The sequence below is a fragment of the Nerophis lumbriciformis genome, linkage group LG10 (genome assembly GCF_033978685.3).
Source record: "Nerophis lumbriciformis linkage group LG10, RoL_Nlum_v2.1, whole genome shotgun sequence".
In the NCBI taxonomy this organism is placed as follows: domain Eukaryota; kingdom Metazoa; phylum Chordata; class Actinopteri; order Syngnathiformes; family Syngnathidae; genus Nerophis; species Nerophis lumbriciformis.
Genome location: NC_084557.2, coordinates 50,765,258 through 50,789,323, shown reverse-complemented (window position 1 = coordinate 50,789,323; position 24,066 = coordinate 50,765,258).

Below are 24,066 nucleotides of genomic sequence, written 5' to 3'. Positions count from 1 at the left end.
AAAGTGTTGAAGTTAATAAATCATAAAACTGCAAGAACACTGTATTGAATGTTGAACTTATTGCTTTCCCTCTACTTCAGATGATATAAAATAGATAAAACACACCCATCAATCACAGTGCTGGCATATGTGTTTAAGAGAATCAAATGTCTGTATTTCTCACAACTGGATAGACTTTGTTAAACAGATCAGAGGAAATGTTGGCTTTGATTGGTATTGTCAATCACATAAAGTATGTTTAATACACGTACAATAATGTGCAACATTATCTAAAACTTTAAACCTTATCTAAAGACAAAACTTGAAGTTAATGACTTGCGTGTCTGCCAGCGAACGACATAAAACAGAAACCCGTAAGTGTGCGTCTCAAGACACACACGGGCAGGGTCGTTGCTAGAAATTCTGAAAGAGCATCATTGTGGGCCCCTGTACCCCATTCATTGCCACACAGCCGGCAGTAACCACACTGCAAAAAGTCAGTGTTCAAAAACAAGAAAAAAAAATACAAAAATTAGGGGTATTTTATTTGAACTAAGCAAAATTATCTGCCAATAGAACAAGAAAATTTGGCTTAAGACTTTCCAAAACAAGTAAAATTAGCTAACCTCAATGAACCCAAAACTACCTTAAAATAAGTATATTCTCACTAATAACTGTACTACTATATGAGTGCGTATTTTCTATTGTTTCATTGAAAATAAAAGAGGAAAGTCCATTTGGCTGTCATCTGTTTTAATTATGAGACACAATTGTGTCAAAGTCATGATTTTTTTTTTTTACATGCTTGAAATAAGAAATGATTACTTTAAAAAAGTAGTTTTATACTTGTGAGTGTTGATGACACAGCTTTGCAACACTTGATATTCTAGTTTCAAGCATGTTTTACTCAATATAGGTCATCACATCTCAGCAACAAGCTGTAATATCTTACTGAGATCATTTAGGACCAAAACACTTAAAACAAGTAAACACTCTAACATAAAGTTAAGTTAAAGTTAAAGTACCAATGATTGTCACACACACACTAGGTGTGGCAAAATTATTCTCTGCATTTGACCCATCACCCTTGATCACCCCCTGGGAGGTGAGGTGAGGGGAGCAGCGAGCAGCAGCAGTGGCTGCGCTCAGGAATCATTTTGGTGATTTAACCCCCAATTCCAAGCCTTCATGCTGAGTGCCAAGCAGGGAAGTAATGGCTCCCACTTTTATAGTTTTTGGTATGACTCGGCCAGGGTTTGAACTCACAACCTACCCATCTCAGGGCGGACACTCTAACCACTAGGCCACTGAGATAAAATCTGCTTCGTGAGAAGAATGATCTTATCAGACAGAAAATAAGCAAATATCACTCTTATTTGAGATATTTAATCTTACTTAGATTGCAGTTTTTGCAGTGCAATTGTGCTCAATAAAATGATTATTGATGCAGGCCGCCTCCTTCTCCTCCTCAAAATGTCTTATTGTTATATCTGTTTTGACCACTTGTTAAAAACGATACAGAATAAATTGTGTGTTTATTTTGTTTAGAGTTTAGGTTAGATTTTGGATTTGGATTTTGTGCATTGCATAGATTTTTTTAAGAAGGGGCCAAGCGGGGTTTTGAAATTATACAATTAGAATATTGTATTACTTGTGGCTTTGTTTTAATTCAGAATCATTCGTATTAATATCTGTACATTTAGTGTATGCATAATTATTTTGTCGTAGAGGCTACTGGGGGTCAAAACACACAAGTGACACCATTTTCCATAGCTTGTGTAATAGCTACTAGAGATGCGCGGTTTGCGGACCCAACCGCGGAGTCCGCGGATCGGGCGGATGAAATTTAAAAAAATAAGATTTTATCCGCTCGCGGGTCGGGTCAGGCGGATTAATTAGATTTTTTTTTTTTTTTTTTTTTGCGGGTGGCAGTTAAACCAATTGGGAAATATATATACATAGTTAAATGTTGTTACCCACATATGAAAAACGAGCAGGCACCTGCAGCATATGCCACAACAGAAGAAAAAAAAAAAAAAGAGATGGACACTTTTACGGAGCGGAGAAGGGACGCCTCGCCGGGGTCCGGGACCGAGGCCCCTTCCCCCGAGAGGGCCCCACCGGGAGCCGTAGCTGAGGCGATCCGCGAGAAGGGCCCGACGCACGTCCAGGGTCACTACCGCGCCCACCGCACCGACACCCCGCCTCGTCTGCTTTCGCCGCGGCCAGCGTCACGCGCAGCAGGTAAGCAGCTTACCTGCCCGCCACCCCCGTGGCTGGGGGCTCGTAACATGGGTCACTCCGCGCGCTCCGCCCGCGCAGCTTACCTGCTTGCCACCCCTGTTGCCGGGGGCGCGTAACAGGGGTCACTCCGCGCGCAGTGCGCTCACGAAAGGGGTGGGGCTCACCCTGGTTGATATAGACAGCAGCTAGGACGGTGGCCATGGAAGTCGGAACCCGCTAAGGAGTGTGTAACAACCCACCTGCCGAATCAACTAGCCCTGAAAATGGATGGCGCTGGAGCGTGGGCCCATACCTGGCCGTCGCCGGCAGCGAGACGCGCTTGGAGGTGCGCTCAGCGCGGCTCCCATATGATTGCGCACTGGTGTGCGTCTGGGTCGTGACAGCGTGCTGCATTGGATCAGTCTCCTTTCTTTCACAGGCAAAAGCTTTATAACCTCACCATACCTGCCAACTTTTAAATCAGAAAAACCTAGTAGCCAGGGTACAAGGGCCGCAGGCCCCGGTAGGTCCAGGACAAAGTCCTGGTGGAGGGTTCAGGGCTTCGCCCCCCGACGCAAAATGATTATTAGCATTCAGACAGGTTAAAATGTTGCTAAAACCATCACTTTTCTATCAGTCACAGTGACTTTTCAAAACAAAAATATTACAGCAAAAATCATATGGGTTGATTGACATGTTTATTCTGTAAGCTAACTTCAATAGTTTGAAATTATTTTGACAGTTAATGCCAGTTATCCTGTCAACCTTTCACAAGACTTCAATTTGTTAATTGAAAGTATAAATAGTATAAACACTTTTAACAGTATGTCGTGCTGTGAAATACAGCCGACACGCGCACCAAACACGAAGCAAGGCCATGGTGCAAGAGAACAAAGGACTTCTTTCATTTAAGGTTTGTGATAAACCATCAAACTCATTCGTTAAAAGGACTCTATAGTAATATAAAGCGAATTTTTCTGGACATTATCATGCAAGAAAAGTTTATTTTTGGGATCGCGATCACCGCGTAATGATTTTTAAAGGTTGCATTACATTATTAACTGTCCCATGTGATCAGCCAGTGCGATTGGAAGTCCATGCTCAATTATTGCCTCCGTAAATAAAACTTCGGCATTTATCACATCCAAAGAATCTGTTTGGGCGACGAAAAACGTTGAAAGTTTTCCACTTGTATCGCTAGCAACGGCATTAGACTTGTGTTCTTTTGTCCCAACGTGGTCTTTTACATCGCTAATTCCTCCGTGTCCGATCGAAAAATCTTGTCTGCACAAGGTGCAATTCGCGTAGTTTTCACCCTTTTTTTTTTTTTTTATTAATATTAGATATATAACAACGGGCGGATGGCGGGCGGGTGCAGTTCTGATCAAACGTTACATCGGGTGGATGGCGGATGGTTGACGACTTTCTGACGCGGTTGCGGATGAAATAAATTGCCTATCCGCGCATCTCTAATAGCTACTGTAGATACAAAAAAAACATTGTCAAAACCAAGACAACATTGCAACGTATACAAACCATAAACATACTGATGATACGTCTTTATTTGTACAATTAATATTTTACACTATTTGTTAGCTGTAATCCATCATATTCGCACTATAAATCTGCAAACATCAGTCCAGTGACAGAGTGAGACATCTTTTTTGCCGTGGCTACATTTGATCTGTGTGCCGCATGGCGACTGTTGATGCTCTCAGTCCAGCACAAGAAGTGGGCGGTACAACTCGCAGGCACAACAATGTTACATTTAAAATAACATTAACGCCATTAAAAAAACATACCACGCCAAGTATAATAATGAATCACCATTAACAATCATATGACACCCCTAGTTTTACTATTTACTTGTTTTGACCCGCTTAGTCAGATAGGTGGTTATGAAAACAGAAGGTTTATGGTGTATTTTTGCATGTATTTGCAGCTTCTGTAGTAGTTTTGTCAGTTAAAGGTCATTTTCATATTTTTGGTACCAGATCAGAAAAAAAACACCCGAGGTGAGGCTAATTGGTGGGCTTATTCATGCAGCATGATTTCTGCCTGCAACGTGACAGAATAATTACACACAAGGCCACACATACTGTCGCACTCTCAGTCCGCGTGGGCGTGATAGCAGAACATTTGAAGGGAAGACTGATGGACAAAGCAGAGCATTTTTTCTGAAGCCTCCTCCCTTTTGTTCACCAGAGTTCTGCATTTGCCGATGTAGGTGACTCCTCCCCTTTGCGGCGAGGCGATACCATTGGAGTACTGCACAACTGTTGCTAAGGCACTTTGAACAGCAAGTTGACCACTCGAGCAGTTGATTTGCTTCCTTGATGCCAGGAGAGAGTGTGGAATGTGTGACAAGTGTGAAAATCTCTGCATTAATCAGTTTCTCCTTAGTGGGCCAAAAAAACATGATGACTGACTGTGTGCGGCATTGCTGGCTGCAGGCAACGTGTGTTATTGGGATTTGACCCACAATGGGTTGGACTACCACTTGATTCCGCTTCTTTCAAATGGTCTGCCTAAAGAAATTTGGCAGACTCATGCTGTCTGCAGATACGTCTTTTGAAAAAGGAGTATGAGCCAGCCGGAGTTCATCCTCAGTTCAGCTTGTTCAGTGTTGCAATCTTCCAGTTTATATTTACAGTACCATAGCAATGCCTTAAGCACTTTGGCTTTAACCTTTGCTTGTTCCACTTTTTTACAAATGTACTGTATTTATTTTAGTACCGTCACATCATTTGGTAAACTTCTACTACTACAATATAATATGATTCTGCCTTTACAAAGAAATTACATCATATCCAAATTTACATAAAGCAACTTAATTATGCATATTTGCATTTATTTGCTTTTATTTTATATATATATATATATATATATATACTCGGAGATTCACATCAGCTTTGATTGGTTGATTGAAACTTTTATTAGTATGTTGCACAGTGAAGTACATATTCCGTACAATTGACCACTAAATGGTAACACCCCAATAAGTTTTTACACTTGTTTAAGTCGGGGTCCACGTTAATCAATTCATGGTACAAATTAGGGATGTCCCGATCCGATATTTGGATCGGATTGGCCGCCGATATTTGCCAAAAAATGCGTATCGGCAAGGCATGGGAAAATGCTCCGGTTCCTGTTTTCCAACGCACCGATTTAAATAATACATTCCACTTTTCTACTGCTCCGTAATTTCCGTTCCGCATTTTCCAGCACACCTTCAACACATCCACAGGTCTGTGGAATCTCACGCAGTTGCTTTTAGCTGCTGGCATTACACGACAGGCTCTTCTCACTCTTTCCTCTGTCTCCCTCTCACAGACAGCGAGCGCACCTTCTTACACACGTCACATACTGTCACGTCATACGTCACATACTGTCACGTCATACGTCACATACGTATATATGTCCTCCCCGAGCAGAGAGGTAGCGGCATGGCTAGCGTTAGCTGTGATGCTAGCGCAGCCGCTAAGGTGCGCGCCTGCTCAAACGTCCTCTGCGCACAGCAAATCTATGCCACGCACAAAATCAAATAAAAAAATAAGCGCATAACAATTTTCGACACACGGACACGACAGAGAAAACCGTTTTCGTCATCATTGTTCAAATATTGTAATGTCTGTCGAGACGCTTATCTCCGTTCGGTGCCACACGTCTACACCATCAAAATGCCGAGGCAAAAATTTCCAGATCAACACCGTCTGAAAAGATTAGTGATCTATTTAGTTGTGATTTCCTTCTCTGCATGAAAGTTTAAAAGTAGCATATATTAATGCAGTATGAAGAAGAATGTTTTAATGTAGACATGCAAGCCTTGAAAGAAAATTTTGAAAATCAAGACTACATTTCCTGCAAATGGGTGCATTTCTACCCTATATTTTAACTTTAGATTTATTCTCATATCAAACTCTTTTGGCTGTCTTTTTGACACTTACATCCGGCGCCCCCCTCCACACCCTGGATTATAAATAATGTAAATAATTCAATGTGATTATCTTGTGTGATGACTGTATTATGATGATAGTATATATCTGATAGTATATATCTGTATCATGAATCAATTTAAAAGGACCCCGACTTAAACAAGTGTAAAAACTTATTGGGGTGTTACCATTTAGTGGTCAATTGTACGGAATATGTACTTCACTGTGCAACCTACTAATAAAAGTCTCAATCAATCAATCAAAACACATAGAATCATCATACTGCTGTGATTATATGCATCAAGTGTTCATTCAAGGCTAAGGCAAAATATCGAGATATATATCATGTATTGCAATATGGCCTTAAAATATCGCAATACTAAAAAAAGGCCATATCGCCCAGCCCTAGTTCAATGATGCCATTTCTGTTTGTCATGTATAATTTTGTCTATTTTGTGTTTATCCTTGAATAAACAGGTCAGTTTCTTGTTACCAACCATTGTGTATTATTCAAACTCCCCTAATTCAGCTGGCTAGTTGTTATCAAGAGTACTAAAACCCTTTTCAACATGATTCTGACAACTAAGTAGGCTAAATAACTTTAATACATGCTCGGATAGGCCATTATCGGTCAGTATCGGTATCGGATCGGAAGTGCAAAAACAATATCGGTATCGGATCGGAAGTGCAAAAACCTGGATCGGGACATCCCTAGTACAAATATATACTACCATCATAATACAGTCATCACACAAGTTAATCATCAGAGTATATACATAGAATTATTTACATTATTTACAATTTGGGGGGTGGGATGTGGAGGGTTTGGTTGATATCAGCACTTCAGTCATCAACAATTGCATCATCAGAGAAATGGACATTGAAACAGTGTAGGTGTGACTTGGTAGGATATGTACAGCGAGCAGAGAACATAGTGAGTTCAGATAGCATAAGAACAAGTATATACATTAGAAATACATTTGATTATTTACATTTGATTATTTACAATCCGGGGAGGTGGGATGTGGAAGGGAGGGTGTTAGTCAAGGGTTGAAGTTGCCTGGAGGTGTTGTTTTAGTGCGGTTTTGAAGGAGGATAGAGATGCCCTTTCTTTTACACCTGTTGGGAGTGCATTCCATATTGATGTGGCATAGAAGGAGAATGAGTTAAGACCTTTGTTAAATGGGAATCTGGGTTTAATGTGGTTAGTGGAGCTCCCCCTGGTGTTGTGGTTATGGCGGTTAAGGAAGTAGTTTGACATGTTCTTCGGTATCAGGGAGGTGTAGCGGATTTTATAGACTAGGCTCAGTGCAAGTTGTTTTACTCTGTGCCAAAAATGACATTTACACAAATAATACATCTCTGTTTTGATATTGTTGTATTTGGTTCAACTTATTTAGATACAACACATCAGAAAATGTTTTCAGTTAGATGCAATATAGATATACACCACTGCAAACTACCAACACTGCAGTGACGTGCAGTCACTAGAGGCAGGTGAGGCCCCGCCTCACCTGCCATCATGGAAAGAAAAAAAATGTAAAAAGAAAAAAAATAATTAAATTGTTATATGTATCCAGTGATTATACTATAGAGTTATTTTCCATTTAACTTCACCAGTTTTAGATTATTTTTATTCAAAATCGCTGAATTTTCACATTTGCCGTTCAAATACTGGGAAGAGACGGTGCGGTGAACAGCAGCCAGTTGAGGCACGTCACTCAGTGCCTCAACATGGATTCCGGACTCGGCTAACTGCTGGCCTGCTGTGCAGTGAGACCGTATTGCTATATGAACTATATTATACATTTCCATAGTTTAGTTAGCTGAGGTATATAATGTACAGTGTATTTTGTCAACAACTGTATGTGTATTTCTTGTGCTGAGCGATCATAAAACGGCTGCAAAAGACGCACTGGCTGAGGCTCCAGTAGCCCCGCCTCCTGCACCCCCGCCGTAGAATTGTTATATCAAATATAGCCCACACTTAAACTTTCCACGTGCAAGATTGAATCTATTTAAAAAAGTTATTTCATAAGAAGCCAAAAAGTACAAAAACAATAATGTTCGTGTTGGAGGAGTCGTGAATGACTGCAGGGCCACAACATTAGGTACACCTGCAGACTGCAGGTGTATCTAATTCACAACTCCTCCAACACGAACATTATTGTTTTTGCACTTTTTGGCTTCTTATTAAATAACTTTTGTAACCTATTTTCATGGGCTTTTCTCTTTGTGATGTTAAGTTCCTGTTATGTTATGTTATGTTAAGTTCCTGATGGGTGCTGGTAGCGCCTTGCATGGCAGCTCCCTCCATCAGTGTGTGAATGTGTGTGTGAATGGGTAAATGTGGAAGTAGTGTCAAAGCGCTTTGAGTACCTTGAAGGTAGAAAAGCGCTATACAAGTACAACCCATTTATGCGCTGTTATACAGTATATGCCTTGAGCTCTTATTTTGAAGGCGCTAAGAGCGGAAGTGATGACACGGAGTGGAGCGTAGGTTTTTGAAAGAAGGTAAATAAAGTGGTCCTCGTGTAAACTGGAGCCTCCGTGTTTGTTATTTTGTAGTTTCATACAGTATAGGCGACATTTATAAACCCTTGGTTACACTTTTTTAAATAGATTCAATCTTGCACGTGGAAAGTTTAAGTGAGGGCTTTAGTTGTGGATTTCATTTCTAAGTAAAGGTAAGACCATAATAACGTTTTTTTTTATTAAATGTGCTTTTTTGTGTGCTACAGTTTGTATGTGTAAAGTTAAAGTTAAGTTAAAGTAGCAATGATTGTCACACACACACTAGGTGTAATGAAATTTGTCCTCTGCATTTGACCCATCCCCTTGATCACCCCCTGGGAGGTGAGGGGAGCAGTGGGCAGCAGCGGCGCTGCGCCCGGGAATCATTTTTGGTGATTTAACCCCCAATTCCAAGCCTTGATGCTGAGTGCCAAGCAGGGAAGAATGCTGGTATGAGCTTTTAAACATAACCCGTTAACTGCTGCCAATCAAATGGTGAATAAGATACTCTTTAGGGTTCATATGTTTGTAAATCTGACTGTGATGAAGTCAGTGCCTCACCAGCCATCAACCTCACCGCACGTCACTGAAACACTGTAATTAAATTGTTGTGTTTTAATAGACTGGATTCTTTCATTTGGACTATAAAAAAGCTTCTTTAAGTGTTGCCATTAGGCCCCGACAACCTTTTCCCCACTTCCCTCCTCACCTTGTGAGACCTGTTAAATTTGGGATCACCTTGGACCACACATCCTCATCATTATCATCGTCCTCATGGCCGACAACAGCATGCAAGAGGGGTGCCGCCGGCCCCGTCTGTGATTACGGGGGAGCTCATCATGGTGTCTGTGTGCAGCAGCATGAGGCTGACTGTTGCTATTGAGCAGGGAAGACTGCCTCAGGCGCCATTCATCAAATAGGAGCCCTTCTACTTTGGGAATAAACATGAATAATCCATGCTTTCTTTACCCTTTCAGTGTAGCTATGTGTATCCCATTACATTTGCTGCTGTCTCTCCTTGCAATATCCATTGCTTCTATCTTTTTTGCTAATCATCTTCTTCTAATCTAGCAAAATTCATGTTTTATATTGCACCAAAACAATTTCTCCTATGTCTTACATTACTGTTCACAGTAAATGTCAGTTTTCAATTAAACACAGTAGTGAAAAGACATGACATTAGTATTTTATTTCATATTTCAATGTAGTTTACAGTCTAAACCAGGGGGTCGGCAACCCAAAATGTTGAAAGAGCCAGATTGGACCAAAAATACAAAAAAGTTATCTATCTGGAGCCGCAAAAAATTAAAAGACTTATATAAGTGTTCAGAATCAGAATAGCTTTATTATCATTGTATGGAAACAACGAAATTGGACAGCAATCCAGCTCAGTGCTTTTAAAACAAGTCTACATAAAATAGTCTGAAGACAACAACAATAATAAAACAATTTAAAATTTAAAAACAATAATAAAATGTTAAAAACATTGCACAGCAGAGTAATAAGCAAGTAATAAAGTGGTGAGTGTTCAGGTAAGTGCGGAGTTTAGGGCAATAACAGCTCTAGGATAGAAACTGTTTTTCAGTCTATTTGTCCTTGCATTGATTAGATTAGATTAGATTAGATTAGATTTATTGGTCCCCTTGGGGAAATTCATTGTCACACTAGACATTACACATCACACAAAAAAATAAAATAAAAATAACAAAAAGACATCATACATGACTAACACACATTTACAGGCTTGTCAGACAGGTCGGCCGGGCCTGCTGTTAAGGGCGGCTATAGCTGCAGGGATCAGGCTTTTCCTGAGGCGGGCCCTCCGGAATTTGATTGTTCTGTACCTGCGCCCTGATGGTAGTGGGATGATGTATTGGTGTAGTGGGTGATGGTCTTATAGCGCCTCCCTGAAGGCAAGATTTCAAGCCAGTGGTGACCTGGGTGGGATGAGTCCCTGAGGATGCTGTTTGCTCTCCTGTTGCAGTGTCTCTTACAGATGTAAGAATAACATGAATAATATGTTATAACGATGGCAACACATGATGTAAGTGGCTAATTGGCTATATTAGCCTACTATCAAAACGACGAAATCTTCATTGGCAGAAATGTTGAAATGTAATATTTATTCTACACATTTTTACAACCTTGGAAAACATTAGTAAAACTTCTCAGAGGGTGAGATAACTCCTGGAATTGACTGTCATGGAGTGGCCAAAGGCATAGATGTGTGTGTCCAAATTAAAGGAAACGGCAGGTTGTCTTCTTCTAATGGATTTATTACAATCTTTGCAAGCTGGCAAATGTTTGCTGTGGTCTGGAACAACATGGCACGCTAAAAACTATCTGAAATGCAGCCAATATTACATACAGATAATGTGTCATTAAACATGGAAACATTTACTATATACACAGAGGACATAAGTAAAGGCAATTAAATGAGCTCAAATATACCTACAAACGAGGCATAATGATGTACATGCAGATAGCCTAAATAGCATGTTAGCATCGATTAGCTTGCAGTCATGCAGTGACCAAATATGCCTGATTAGCACTCCATAACAAGTCAATGATGTCAACAAAGCTCACCTTTGTGCATTCACGCACAGTATAAAACGTCTGGTGGACAAAATGAGACAAAGAAGGAGTGGCATAAAACACGTCTTTCTGTGGCAGCGTCGGAGAAAGTCATACATGTAAACAAACTGTTGAGTCACAGTCCACACAACGGTGAGTTCAAGGGCCGCTGAAAATTAGTAGGACAAAACGGCGCTCGCCAAATACTCTCATCAGTGAAGCATAAACACAAACATATTAAACTGTGGTATTTCTAACCTATAATGAGTTTGTGTCGTGTTTGTCCTCCTACAGAAATCATATTACAACAAAAAATATATTTTTCAGCCCATTTTTTTTTTCCATTTCCATACGTATTTGAAAAATCTCCATGGAGCCACCAGGGCTCTTGCTGACCCCCGGTCTAGACATAAGGAATGATACAGGCAGTGAAACAGAGGAGCAAAACAAACAACAGGCTGAAATATGGATCTGAAATGTTCTAATTTTGTTTTTGGGGGAAATATATCAGAAATGGATTGCAGGATGTGCTGAGTTTAGGAACCTAATGTTGAATCAGCTCCAAGATGGTTCTGCCCTGTGTAGAGAGCATACTTGACGGATGCATTGTGCTTTAGGGGGCTTTCTCCTTTGCAGTTTTTTATGATGGCTATAAACATTGATTTGTGCATTGTTGTTAATGAAGGGCCCTCTTGAGAGCTACAAGCCATAATCACTCTATCTCATTCGCAAGTCCCTATTTTTTTAAATCTGTTTTTCTTCACTTCAAATCTCAAAAGACAATCCTCAGCCTCACTAGCCAGCAATATTCTCAACACTTGCCATATCCATTAGGTAGCGAATGGAGCAAGGGAAGCTCATTCCACAGATGATGTCTTAATGGACTACTGCCCTACTGTGGCAGTAAACTTACTAGAGCCAAGTACCAAATGGCAGCCATTCCCTTAGTTTTATTGTGCAGGCTCACTACTCTATTTCCAGCTGAGGTCTCTCTCTGTGAATAGGAAATCAGCTTCATTTCTCCCACGAGCAGTGCAGACTCGGCTCATATCTCCTGTGCATTAACATTAGCGTGGATTTACTGTATGTTAGCATTTCCATATCAATTTATTTTTTTTACAAATTAAATACATTTTCTACCTCAGATGCAGCAATGTAGATTTGTGCGGACTATTTTCCACTGTCACTTGTTGGCAGTGTTGGGTTAGTTACTGAAAACCAGTAACTAGTTACAGTTACTAGTTTTTTTATTTCAAAAGTAACTCAGTTACTTACACCAAAAAGTAATGCGTTACTGTGAAAAGTAACTATTTAGTTATATATATATATATATATATATATATATGTATGTGTGGGGAAAAAATCACAAGACTATTTCATCTCTACAGGCCTGTTTCATGAGGGGGGGTACCCTCAATCATCAGGAGATTTTAATGGGAGCATTCGCATACCATGGTTTATATAGGGCACAGAGTGGGTGGGTACAGGCTGGCCTAGGGGCGTGGTGATTGGCTCATGTGTTACCTAGGAGGTGTTTCCGTCTATGGCGGCATGCTGTTACAATTTCGCTGCGCTTGTTGAGGGATGACAGGTCTGGACGGTAAATAATAAGTTCGTCTCAACGAACATTGGACACAAATTCCTCAATCTGATTGACAAACACTTTCCCAAAGACAACACCCTAAGAAAAGTATTCAACAAGAACAACATTAAATTGAGCTACAGCTGCATGAACAATATACGACAAATCATCTCAAACCACAACAAAACAATTGCAAATGAGCAGTCGGCCCCCAGACAGAGCGACTCCAAAGGCTGTAACTGTCGAAAGAAACCTGATTGCCCTCTCAACGGGGGGTGCTTACAAACATCAGTTGTCTACCAATCTAAGGTAATACGCAAGGACATTAACACATCCGACACATATGTAGGATTAACCGAGGGAGAATTCAAAACCAGATGGAACAATCACAAGGCTTCTTTCAGGAACAAAAACCTGCGAAGTACCACAGAACTCAGCAAACACATTTGGGACCTCAAAGACAAGAATGTTGAATATTCAATAACATGGCAAATTCTTGCATCCAGCACACCTTACAATAGTGGTAATAAAAGATGCAACCTATGCTTGAAAGAGAAACTGTTTATTATTTACCGTCCAGACCTGTCATCCCTCAACAAGCGCAGCGAAATTGTAACAGCATGCCGCCATAGACGGAAACACCTCCTAGGTAACACATGAGCCAATCACCACGCCCCTACGCCAGCCTGTACCCACCCACTCTGTGCCCTATATAAACCATGGTATGCGAATGCTCCCATTAAAATCTCCTGATGATTGAGGGTACCCCCCCCTCATGAAACAGGCCTGTAGAGATGAAATAGTCTTGTGATTTTTTCCCCACACATACATATATTGCGCTCTGCTACGGTATCGAGCACTATTTTTTGGATAACCTTATTAAGACATATATATATATATATATATATATATATATATATATATATATATATATATATATATATATATATATATATATATATATTAGAGATGCGCGGTTTGCGGACACAACCGCGGAGTCCGCGGATTATCCGCGGGTCGGGCGGTTGAAATAAAAAAAAATTAGATTTTAAATAGATTCAGGCGGGTGGCAGTTAAACCAATTGGGAAATATATATACATAGTTAAATGTTGTTACCCACATACGAAAAACGAGCAGGCACCTGCAGCATATGCCACAACAGAAGAAGAAGAAAAAAAGAGATGGCAACGCCGGCAGCAAACGTGGTACGCGACAAACTAAAAAAGGGAATACTAAAGACCAGGTAAAAAAAAGGCCAGAAAAGTTCAGCGTGGACTCGTTTTTATGAGGTTGTAAATCAGGATGATAGTAATGCTGGCTACGTGATTTGCAAGAGCTGCGACGCTGTTTATGTCTACGACAGTCACAAAACCGGGACATCTAACATGGTGCATCACATTTGTGCAAAACCCCGAATCTCCACAAACACCCTGAGCATGAGCAGTTTCGTCCGCCGTGATCCCAGAAGAGTGCCACAGGATGTTAAAACAAGATAGAACGCAGCTGCCTGCAGCAGTTTGAGTGGCGCGAGCGCGCTTGGAGGTGCGCTCAGCGCGGCTCCCAGATGATTGCGCACTGGTGTGCGTCTGGGCCGCGACAGCGTGGCACGCATTGAATGTCTCTGCTGCATTGGATCAGTCTCCTTTCTTTAACAGGCAAAAGCTTTATAACCTCACTAATGCCTTGCATCGTCTATATTAGATATATAACAACGGGCGGGTGGCGGATGGCAGGCGGGTGCGGTTTTGATTAAATGTTAGTTCGGGTGAATGGCGGATGGTTGACGACTTTTGTGATGCGGTTGCGGATGAAATAATTTCCTATCCGCGCATCTCTAATATATATATATATATAATATATATATATATATATATATTTTTTTTTTTTTTTTTTTTTTTTTTAAGGCCCCCTTTAATGCCCTTTTAGCCTTCATTTCAGTACTGTTATTGCACTGGAGAATAATACAATGTGTTGATCAACTTGACATGCATTTGCATCACTCAACTCTGCTAAGCAATGTGCTCTACATACAACACACAAAGACAAAGATATGTTTCAAAGGGCCAATTTGTTTCGGGCCAGAACAAATTGACAAAACTATTTTAAATAGCTGCAACATAACATACATACATAACAAACAGCATAATAACAACATAGCTGTAAAGCAAGGAAGGCACACACTACATACACAAAGCCTAACCAGGCGTTTTTTTATCTCAAGGAATTCTGAAATAAAATCATGTCTGAAGCCCAGAACACTCTACACATTTCCCCAGCTTTAGTTTAGAGATAAGGAAAGATTGGCCTGGCCCACTAGCATCCCTCTTTATGTTTGTGAACTTTATAGTCTATACATTCAGAGTGATGTGATATTTAAACACTCTAGAAGTCTAGAATGAAAGAGTATGTAGGAGAATTGACAGAGTGTGTATCTTCAGTGCTGAATGATGAGCATAGGCAGAGTTTGGAGCGTCTTCTTTAGCTCGCTTTCCATTTTTATGTACTCACTGTCCAGGTGCCATTTGACGCCCGGTATCATGCTAATTAGCTGTCTGAAAGCGGGTGACTCCACTGTAAAAATAGCCTGCATGTGTTCTAGCACACACGCTGCAATGTTTCTATCAATGTTGTCCTGGCTAGCAGTGCCTCGTTAAAATCCAGCCGCTGTTGCTTAGGAGGTGAAGTGTGTCTCTCTTTACTAGCTTCGTCGAAGCATGTTGCTTTTGTAGCAGATTTGAATTGCTAGGATAGGAGCTTTGATCCAAGACACAACTTACATTTTAACTAAAATGTTATTTTCTTTGTGGTCAACAAAAGAAAAGTAGTGAGAATATCTTCATGTTAAGAAACTCGGCTTCGGCTTGTCTTGTTAGTAAACACAGACACGCCCCCTCCCACACACACACACACATACACCCACATAGAGCGCGCGGCGCGCCTCTTCCTTGTGACACAGGAACATTCAGAAGGACGACACCGCAGCAATAAAACACACTCAGATCTTCTCAGTTTCTAGCCGATACTACATAAAAAGTAACGTAAAATAACGCAGGAACGCATCATGTAGTAACGGTAACTGAGTTACTGAATATAAAAAATAACGCGTTAGATTTCTATTCACCCCCGAAAGTAACGGCGTTACAGTAACGCGTTATAAAGTAACGCGTTAGTCCCAACACTGCTTGTTGCGCACAAACACAGAAAGCAGTAAAAAGAAGGAAATGCCATGAATCCAGTTAAATAACAGGCCTGCATAATGATTTATGTATTCACACACTTTAAAGCTGTCACCATCTAAAAAAAGAAACACATTAAAACAAGAAATATAAGATCATTACCAACAGCTAGCTGTTGCCAAGAGTGGCTTTAGAGCAGGGGTGCTCACACTTTTTCTGCAGGCGAGCTACTTTTCAATTGATCAAGTCGTGGGGATCTACCTCATTCATATATATCATTTATATTTACTTATTTATGAAATATATGTTTTTGTTAACAAGTTAAAGGTGTTTCATGATAATGCAAGCATGTTTAACACATATAGTTAATATTGTTAATACATTAAAGGTGTTTAATGATAATACAAGTATGTTTAATATATATAGTTAGTATTGTTAACAAGTTAAAGGTGTTTAAAGATAATGCAAGCATGTTTAACACATATAGTTAATATTGTTGACAACTTAAAGGTGGTTAAAGATAAAACAAGCATGTTTAACACAAATAGTTAATATTGTTAACAAGTTAAAGGTGGTTAAAGATAATACAAGCATCCATCCATCCATCCATCTTCTTCCGCTTATCCGAGGTCGGGTCGCGGGGGCAGCAGCCTAAGCAGGGAAGCCCAGACTTCCCTCTCCCCAGCCACTTCGTCCAACTCTTCCTGTGGGACCCCGAGGCGTTCCCAGGCCAGCCGGGAGACATAGTCTTCCCAACGTGTCCTGGGTCTTCCCCGTGGCCTCCTACCGGTCGGACGTGCCCTAAACACCTCCCTAGGGAGGCGTTCGGGTGGCATCCTGACCAGATGCCCGAACCACCTCATCTGGCTCCTCTCAATGTGGAGGAGCAGCGGCTTTACTTTGAGCTCCCCCCGGATGGCAGAGCTTCTCACCCTATCTCTACGGGAGAGCCCCGACACCCGGCGGAGGAAACTCATTTCGGCCGCTTGTACCCGTGATCTTGTCCTTTCGGTCATAACCCAAAGCTCATGACCATAGGTGAGGATGGGAACGTAGATCGACCGGTAAATTGAGAGCTTTGCCTTCCGGCTCAGCTCCTTCTTCACGGATCGATACAGCGTCCGCATTACTGAAGACGCTGCACCGATCCGCCTGTCGATCTCACGATCCACTCTTCCCTCACTCGTGAACAAGACTCCGAGGTACTTGAACTCCTCCACTTGGGGCAAGATCTCCTCCCCAACCCGGAGATGGCACTCCACCCTTTTCCGGGCGAGAACCATGGACTCGGACTTGGAGGTGCTGATTCTCATCCCTGTCGCTTCACACTCGGCTGCGAACCGATCCAGTGAGAGCTGAAGATCCTGGCCAGATGAAGCCATCAGGACCACATCATCTGCAAAAAGCAGAGACCTAATCCTGCAGCCACCAAACCAGATCCCCTCAACGCCTTGACTGCGCCTAGAAATTCTGTCCATAAAAGTTATGAACAGAATGGGTGACAAAGGGCAGCCTTGGCGGAGTCCAACCCTCACTGGAAACGTGTCCGACTTACTGCCGGCAATGCGGACCAAGCTCTGGCACTGAGCATACATGGAGCGGACTGCCACAATCAGACAGTCCGATACCCCATACTCTCCGAGCACTCCCCACAGGACTTCCCTAGGGACACGGTCGAATGCCTTCTCCAAGTCCACAAAACACATGTAGACTGGTTGGGCAAACTCCCATGCACCCTCAAGGACCCTGCCGAGAGTATAGAGCTGGTCCACAGTTCCACGACCAGGACGAAAACCACACTGTTCCTCCTGAATCCGAGGTTCGACTATCCGGCGTAGCCTCCTCTCCAGTACACCTGAATAGACCTTACCGGGAAGGCTGAGGAGTGTGATCCCACGATAGTTAGAGCACACCCTCCGGTTCCCCTTCTTAAAGAGAGGAACCACCACCCCGGTCTGCCAATCCAGAGGTACCGCCCCCGATGTCCACGCGATGCTGCAGAGTCTTGTCAACCAAGACAGCCCCACAGTTTAACACAAATAGTTAAAATTGTTAACAACTTAAAGGTGGTTAAAGATAAAACAAGCATGTTTAACACAAATAGTTAATATTGTTAACAAGTTAAAGGTGGTTAAAGATAATACAAGCATGTTTAACACATATAGATTCCTTTCTTTCATGAAGACAAGAATATAAGTTGGTGTATTACCTGATTGTGATGACTTGCATTGATTGGAATCAGACAGTGGTGATGATAGCGTCCGCATTTTCGAATGGAGGAGAAAAAAAGTCCTCCTTTCTGTCCAATACCACATGAAAGTGGTTGGTTTTTGGCATCTTATTTGTCCAGCTTCCGTACTCCTTTGTATACACTTTACAAGAAATACATTGTCGGCAAACTCCGTAGCTTGCTAGCTTGTGCACGCCAGCTTTCTGAGACTCTTATTTTGGTAGCGCAGGCAGGATGAAGCAGAGCTTTTATTGTGCAACTGTGCAGTCGGTCTTTGGAGTTTTGACGACAGGTACGGCGCCAGAGTCCGTTGAAATAAAGTGTTTCTCGCCTTCCAGTCGGTCATTTTAATGAGCTGGCAGCAGCCAGCGTCATCTCAGAAGACCCTCGGGTGCCGTGAATGTCAATCAAGTGACGAAAGTGACGTCATAGTGAAGATTTATGATCGCTCATTTTTAGGACTATTTTTTTTAATGCCTGGCTGGTGATCGACTGACACACCCTCCGAGATCGACCGGTAGATCGCGATCGACGTAGAGAGTAGCTTTAACAAATGTCTATATTTCTAACAATTAAAACTTAATGAACTTGTAAAAGTTGCTGTTTGGTTGGGGTCAGAATGCTGGCATTCAGGCTCTCAATCATGGCTCTCTCAGACAAAAACGCACACATGTCACACTTGCACAAACACAAAAATTGGTGTTTTGGTGGTTGCTACTGTATATATTCTGTTAAACCGGTGAGTTTAATCTGCTTTTGTAACATAACCTTATCCTTTTGTTGTGTCCATGACTGGGGCGGAGCTTACAAGGAAGAAGGCGGATATAAAACTTGCAGCTCATTCATGCTGTAAAAAAAACAAAAACAGCTTTGATTGTGCAATAAGACCTCTATTTTATATTCAGTACAATTACTTTTTTCATCTTTTTAATTGCAGCTCCATCTGCTGGATCTAGTGGGGCGGTGTCACACTGACCCCCAGCACACAAGTATCCCTGAAGTCAATAAACCTAAGTTATCACTAAAAAAAAAAAAAACATTTTGCAATAATTGGCTGCCCACCAGATAGCATGTGATGCTGCATAACTTCATCTGCTCAGAAGTGATCTTTGACTCTCCTCTCATAAATCAGCTACTGATTGAGGAACAAATCCCTTCTGCCTCCTCGCACCTGTCAGATGAGTCAGACAGGAAAAAAATACTCTCCTCGTTTTTATTCTGCTTCCATGAGCAGAAAAATCGATATGCTCTGGCTTTGTTATTGCAGCTGGTGGGCGAGGTTTTTTTGGGGGGGACAAATGCACAACAGCACATGCACACACACACACATGCTACAAGAGGCCGATGCCCCATCAGGGCTCTGACATCAATTAAGACAGACAATGGACATCTGGTTTGTACACTATAGACTAAAACAGTGCTGGGAGATGGGAAGATGTGATTGCTGGTTTGGTCAGATTCATGATTTAGTCATGATGTCATAGAGTGATAATGGATACAGATTATCCAGACACAGCATTAAGATCTACACAATCTAATGAGAAGAACACTATCAAAATCTAAATAACAGTTCTGTTTTGAATAGGGCTGCAGCTAACGATTATTTTTCTATCGATTAATCTATAGATTATTTTTTCGATTAATCGGTTAATCTATAGATTATTTTTTTCGATTAATCTATAGATTATTTTTCCTTTTACCGATTTTTTTTTAATATTTAAAATGAAGAGGAAAAAATAAATGTAGGCCAGTTTTTTCAAAAGGCATGGCTTTTATTTACAAAAAAAAAAGTATGGCCACTCAGTCAACATTGACAACAACATGACAAAATATTCTGTAACAATGTAAACATTTAAAGCTTTTAACATTGAACAAAATTAAAAGTAGCTTATTTGCTTTTTAATGTGCAAATATAAAAGTAAACATCCAGTGCAAATCTTAATATTCTGGAATAGTATAAGCATTTCAAAAGTAAAAGTATTGCTTATTTTGCTTTAAAATGTGCAAAAATAAAGATAAACACCCAATACAAAAAAGTGCAAAACGGAAATATTCTGTAACAAGTGTAAACATTTCAACAAAAGTAAAAGTATTGCTTATTTGCTAAAATGTGCAAAAATAAAGCTAAACATCCAATACAAAAAAGTGTACAGTGTAAACATTTCAACAAAAGTAAAAGTATTGCTTATTTTGCTTAATAACACAACAATGATAGTATGATTAAAGTGAAAGTTAATTGTTGGTTTGTACATAGTATATGTAACTGTTAATGTTGTAAAAGGTATTTGCACAACTAATTAACGTTAGCGTTTGTGACACGTCTTGTGCCGTGGGGTTCTTTCAGGACCGACAGACTGAACGCCAGACGGCTTTGCCTGGTTTACAATCTTTTAATTTTACACAAAGTCGTTTCTCTTCCAACTGCGCGGATCGCGCACCTGGGCACGATTGCGGCGTCGCTCCCGGCGCGCCCCGCCTCGCCGCTCGCTCGCCGCCGCCGCCTCTCCACAGCGTTAAAGAGGAGCGCGTCTTTGTAAACACTGAACAGGCACGCCAAACGCGCCTCTCAGAGCGAAACGGTGCTTTAGTTTATGAATTTACAACGCAGATACAAATGACACATTCATGTTTTTGTGTAATAATGACAACGTATACGCACGCGGACGATTGACTTGTTGATGGTGATGTCAAGAACGCTGTCGGGGGTTTTCTTTTCAAATGTTCGTTCATAGCCGTTGTGCTGCTATGATAGGCCATTTCCGCTCGACACAGTGTGCATACAACAACATTATTAGGCCGTTTATTGAAATACTCCCACACTTTTGACGACTTTTGGCGTGCTTTTTTCCCCTCGCTCGCATCGTCTGCTTTGCGCTCCGCCATGACAGTAAAGTAGTGTGACGTAAATATGCGACGCGCCGACGCACAAAAACGGCGTCGACGTATTTACGTAACCGATGACGTCGTTTCAGCCTTAGTTTTGAATGACATGGTCAGAGATGATCACTCAACCCTGTTGGAAATGTTACGTTTGTAGTGCCAGTTGTTTACACAAAACCTACTCAACCGACCGACCACTTTGTGGGCGGGTGGAGCAGAGGCAAAATAAGACTTTTTTGTGATTGTTGCGGCCTTAATGCCTAAATTTGCGGCAGCTTTTTAAATTTTTATGAATTTGTGCTCAATGTTTTAAGTGTTCCTTGTAAGCTTAAGCTAATAAAGCACAATAGTTCAACAAACTGAACTGTATTGTTTCATACCACACAGACTTAAAAGCAGACATTTTTTTTTTTTTAACTTTAGGGCTCCCAGGGACCATAAAGGGTCTCAGTCATTAAAATGTTAAAAATAAGTCATATTATTATTGTTTTTTATTGAATGCTTCCAGTAAATCTCTATATCAATTTCAGGTTGATATAAAGTAAAGACCACTTTTTTTTTTTTCATAGTAAAACTGAAATATGCAGTATTTAGTAATTAGAGCCCTAAAATATAAATAATGCAGGGCACCATTGATTTTAATTCATTATTATTTTTGAGTAATCACAGAGAAAAGAGAAATAAAATCCCACTAAATATTGTTGGGATCCATAAGGTCTCCCACCCATAAAGTGATACATTTTTATTAGTTTTTTTTTTTACATTCAACACTTAATTACAGGATCAACTTCAGATATATCTGTCTATTTTACGTTTGAACTATTATTTTGTTTGTTTTATGCTCTTTTGTCAAAGAAAACATTGATGTATTTATATGGCAACCACACAATATACGCAATATTTTCCACATAAAACATTTTAAAGTGAAATATTTGAAGTAATTGGAGCCTTGAATAGGTCAATAATTCATTATAACATTGATTTATTTAGTTTTTTTGAGCAATGGCAAAAAAAAGAAAAATAAAGATAGACAAAAGAAAAAAAACAGCCTGCATGGCAGCTTTGTGTCAACATTGCAACTTTTTCTAGTTAGATTTCACCTCATTCCACTTTTTGAAATGTTTATTTTTTATTTTTGCAATAGCATTTCCAGAATGTTAACTGCATTTCCAGAATTAGCTGTGGGCCGCAAATGGCCCCCGGGCCGCACTTTGGACACCCCTGGTCTAGAGTAACCGTGTAATACTCTTCCATACCAGTAGGTAGCAGCAGGTAGCTAATTGCTTTGTAGATGTCGGTAACAATGACGATGGTTTATCGTGATCACAATATGCAGACGACAGTGGGAGGCAGCATGCAGGTAAAAAGGTATCTAATGCTTAAACCAAAAACAAACAAAAGGCGAGTGCCGCTAAGAAAAGGCTTAGGGATGGCTGTGCAAAATGAAACTAAAACTGAACTGGCTGCAAAGTAAACAAAAACAGAATGCTGGACGACAGCAAAGACTTACGGCATGTGGAGCAGAGATGGCGTCCACAAAGTACATCCAAACATGACATCACAATCAACAATGTCTCCACAAAGAAGGATAGCATCCACAAAACTTAATCAAAGTCTTGTTTGCTAAAACAAAGCAGGTGCGGGGAATAGCGCTCAAAGGAAGACATGAAACTGCTACAGAAAAACACCAACACAACAGGAAAAGCCACTAAAATAGCAGTGCAAGACAAGAACTAAAACAGTACACACAGGAAAACACCAAAAAACTTAAATTAAGTCACGGCTTGGTGTGACAGGTGGTGACAGTACACCTACTTTGAGACAAGAGCTATAGTGATGCATGCTTGGTTATGCTTTAAAGTCATATCCAACAATTGCGACAACAACCTTTTATTTTCAATATCGGCTTCATTTTTTTATGTTTTCTGCTGGTGGTGTGCCTCGGATTTTTTTAATGAAAAAAATCACTGGTTTAAGGTATGAGGGAGGACGACAAATGTGCTATTTTAGCAATAAAGTGATGATGTTTTGTTACACGTTGCTGTTCCTGCTTAGTCTACACAAGAAATAAATTGGATTGGCGAAAATGACGCTGATTCACCCAAATATGCAGGGAAGTTGCAGTACGTGTATAATTCGTGGGAATTGGTTAAATTTGCCTGAACTACTGCAATCTCAACATTGCAAATTCCTGATTATTTTTGTTTCTGTTTGTAAGCGTCCCAAAAAACATTGTTTGATATCTTAATTTCTTATTGAATAGGGCATGAAAATGAATGCTTTTATATGAATAATTGCTCACTACCTCCAATTTTTCAGCGTTGGCTGAGATAAGCCCTCCACTGAGTGAGCTTCATTATTCTATTTTCATTACCTCATAACAGGGGTCGGCAACCCAAAACGTTGAAAAAGCCGTATTGGACCAAAAATACAAAAAACAAATCTGTCTGGAGCCACAAAAAATTAAAAGCTGTAAATAAGTCTTATGATGAAGGCAACACATGACATACAGTGGGGCAAAAAAGTATTTAGTCAGCCACCGATTGTGCAAGTTCTCCCACTTAAAATGATGACAGAGGTCTGTAATTTTCATCATATGTACACTTCAACTGTGAGAGACAGAATGTGAAAAAAAATCCAGGAAATCACATTGTAGGAATTTTGAAGAATTTATTTGTAAATTATGGTGGAAAATAAGTATTTGGTCACTTCAAACAAGGAAGGTCTCTGGCTCTCACAGACCTGTAACTTCTTCTTTAAGAAGCTCTTCTGTCCTCCACTCATTACCTGTATTAATGGCACCTGTTTGAACTCGTTATCTGTATAAAAGACACTTGTCCACAACCTCAAACAGTCAGACTCCAAACTTCACTATGGCCAAGACCAAAGAGCTGTCGAAGGACACCAGGAAAATAATTGAAGACCTGCACCAGACTGTGAAGAGTGAATCTACAATAGGCAAGCAGCTTGGT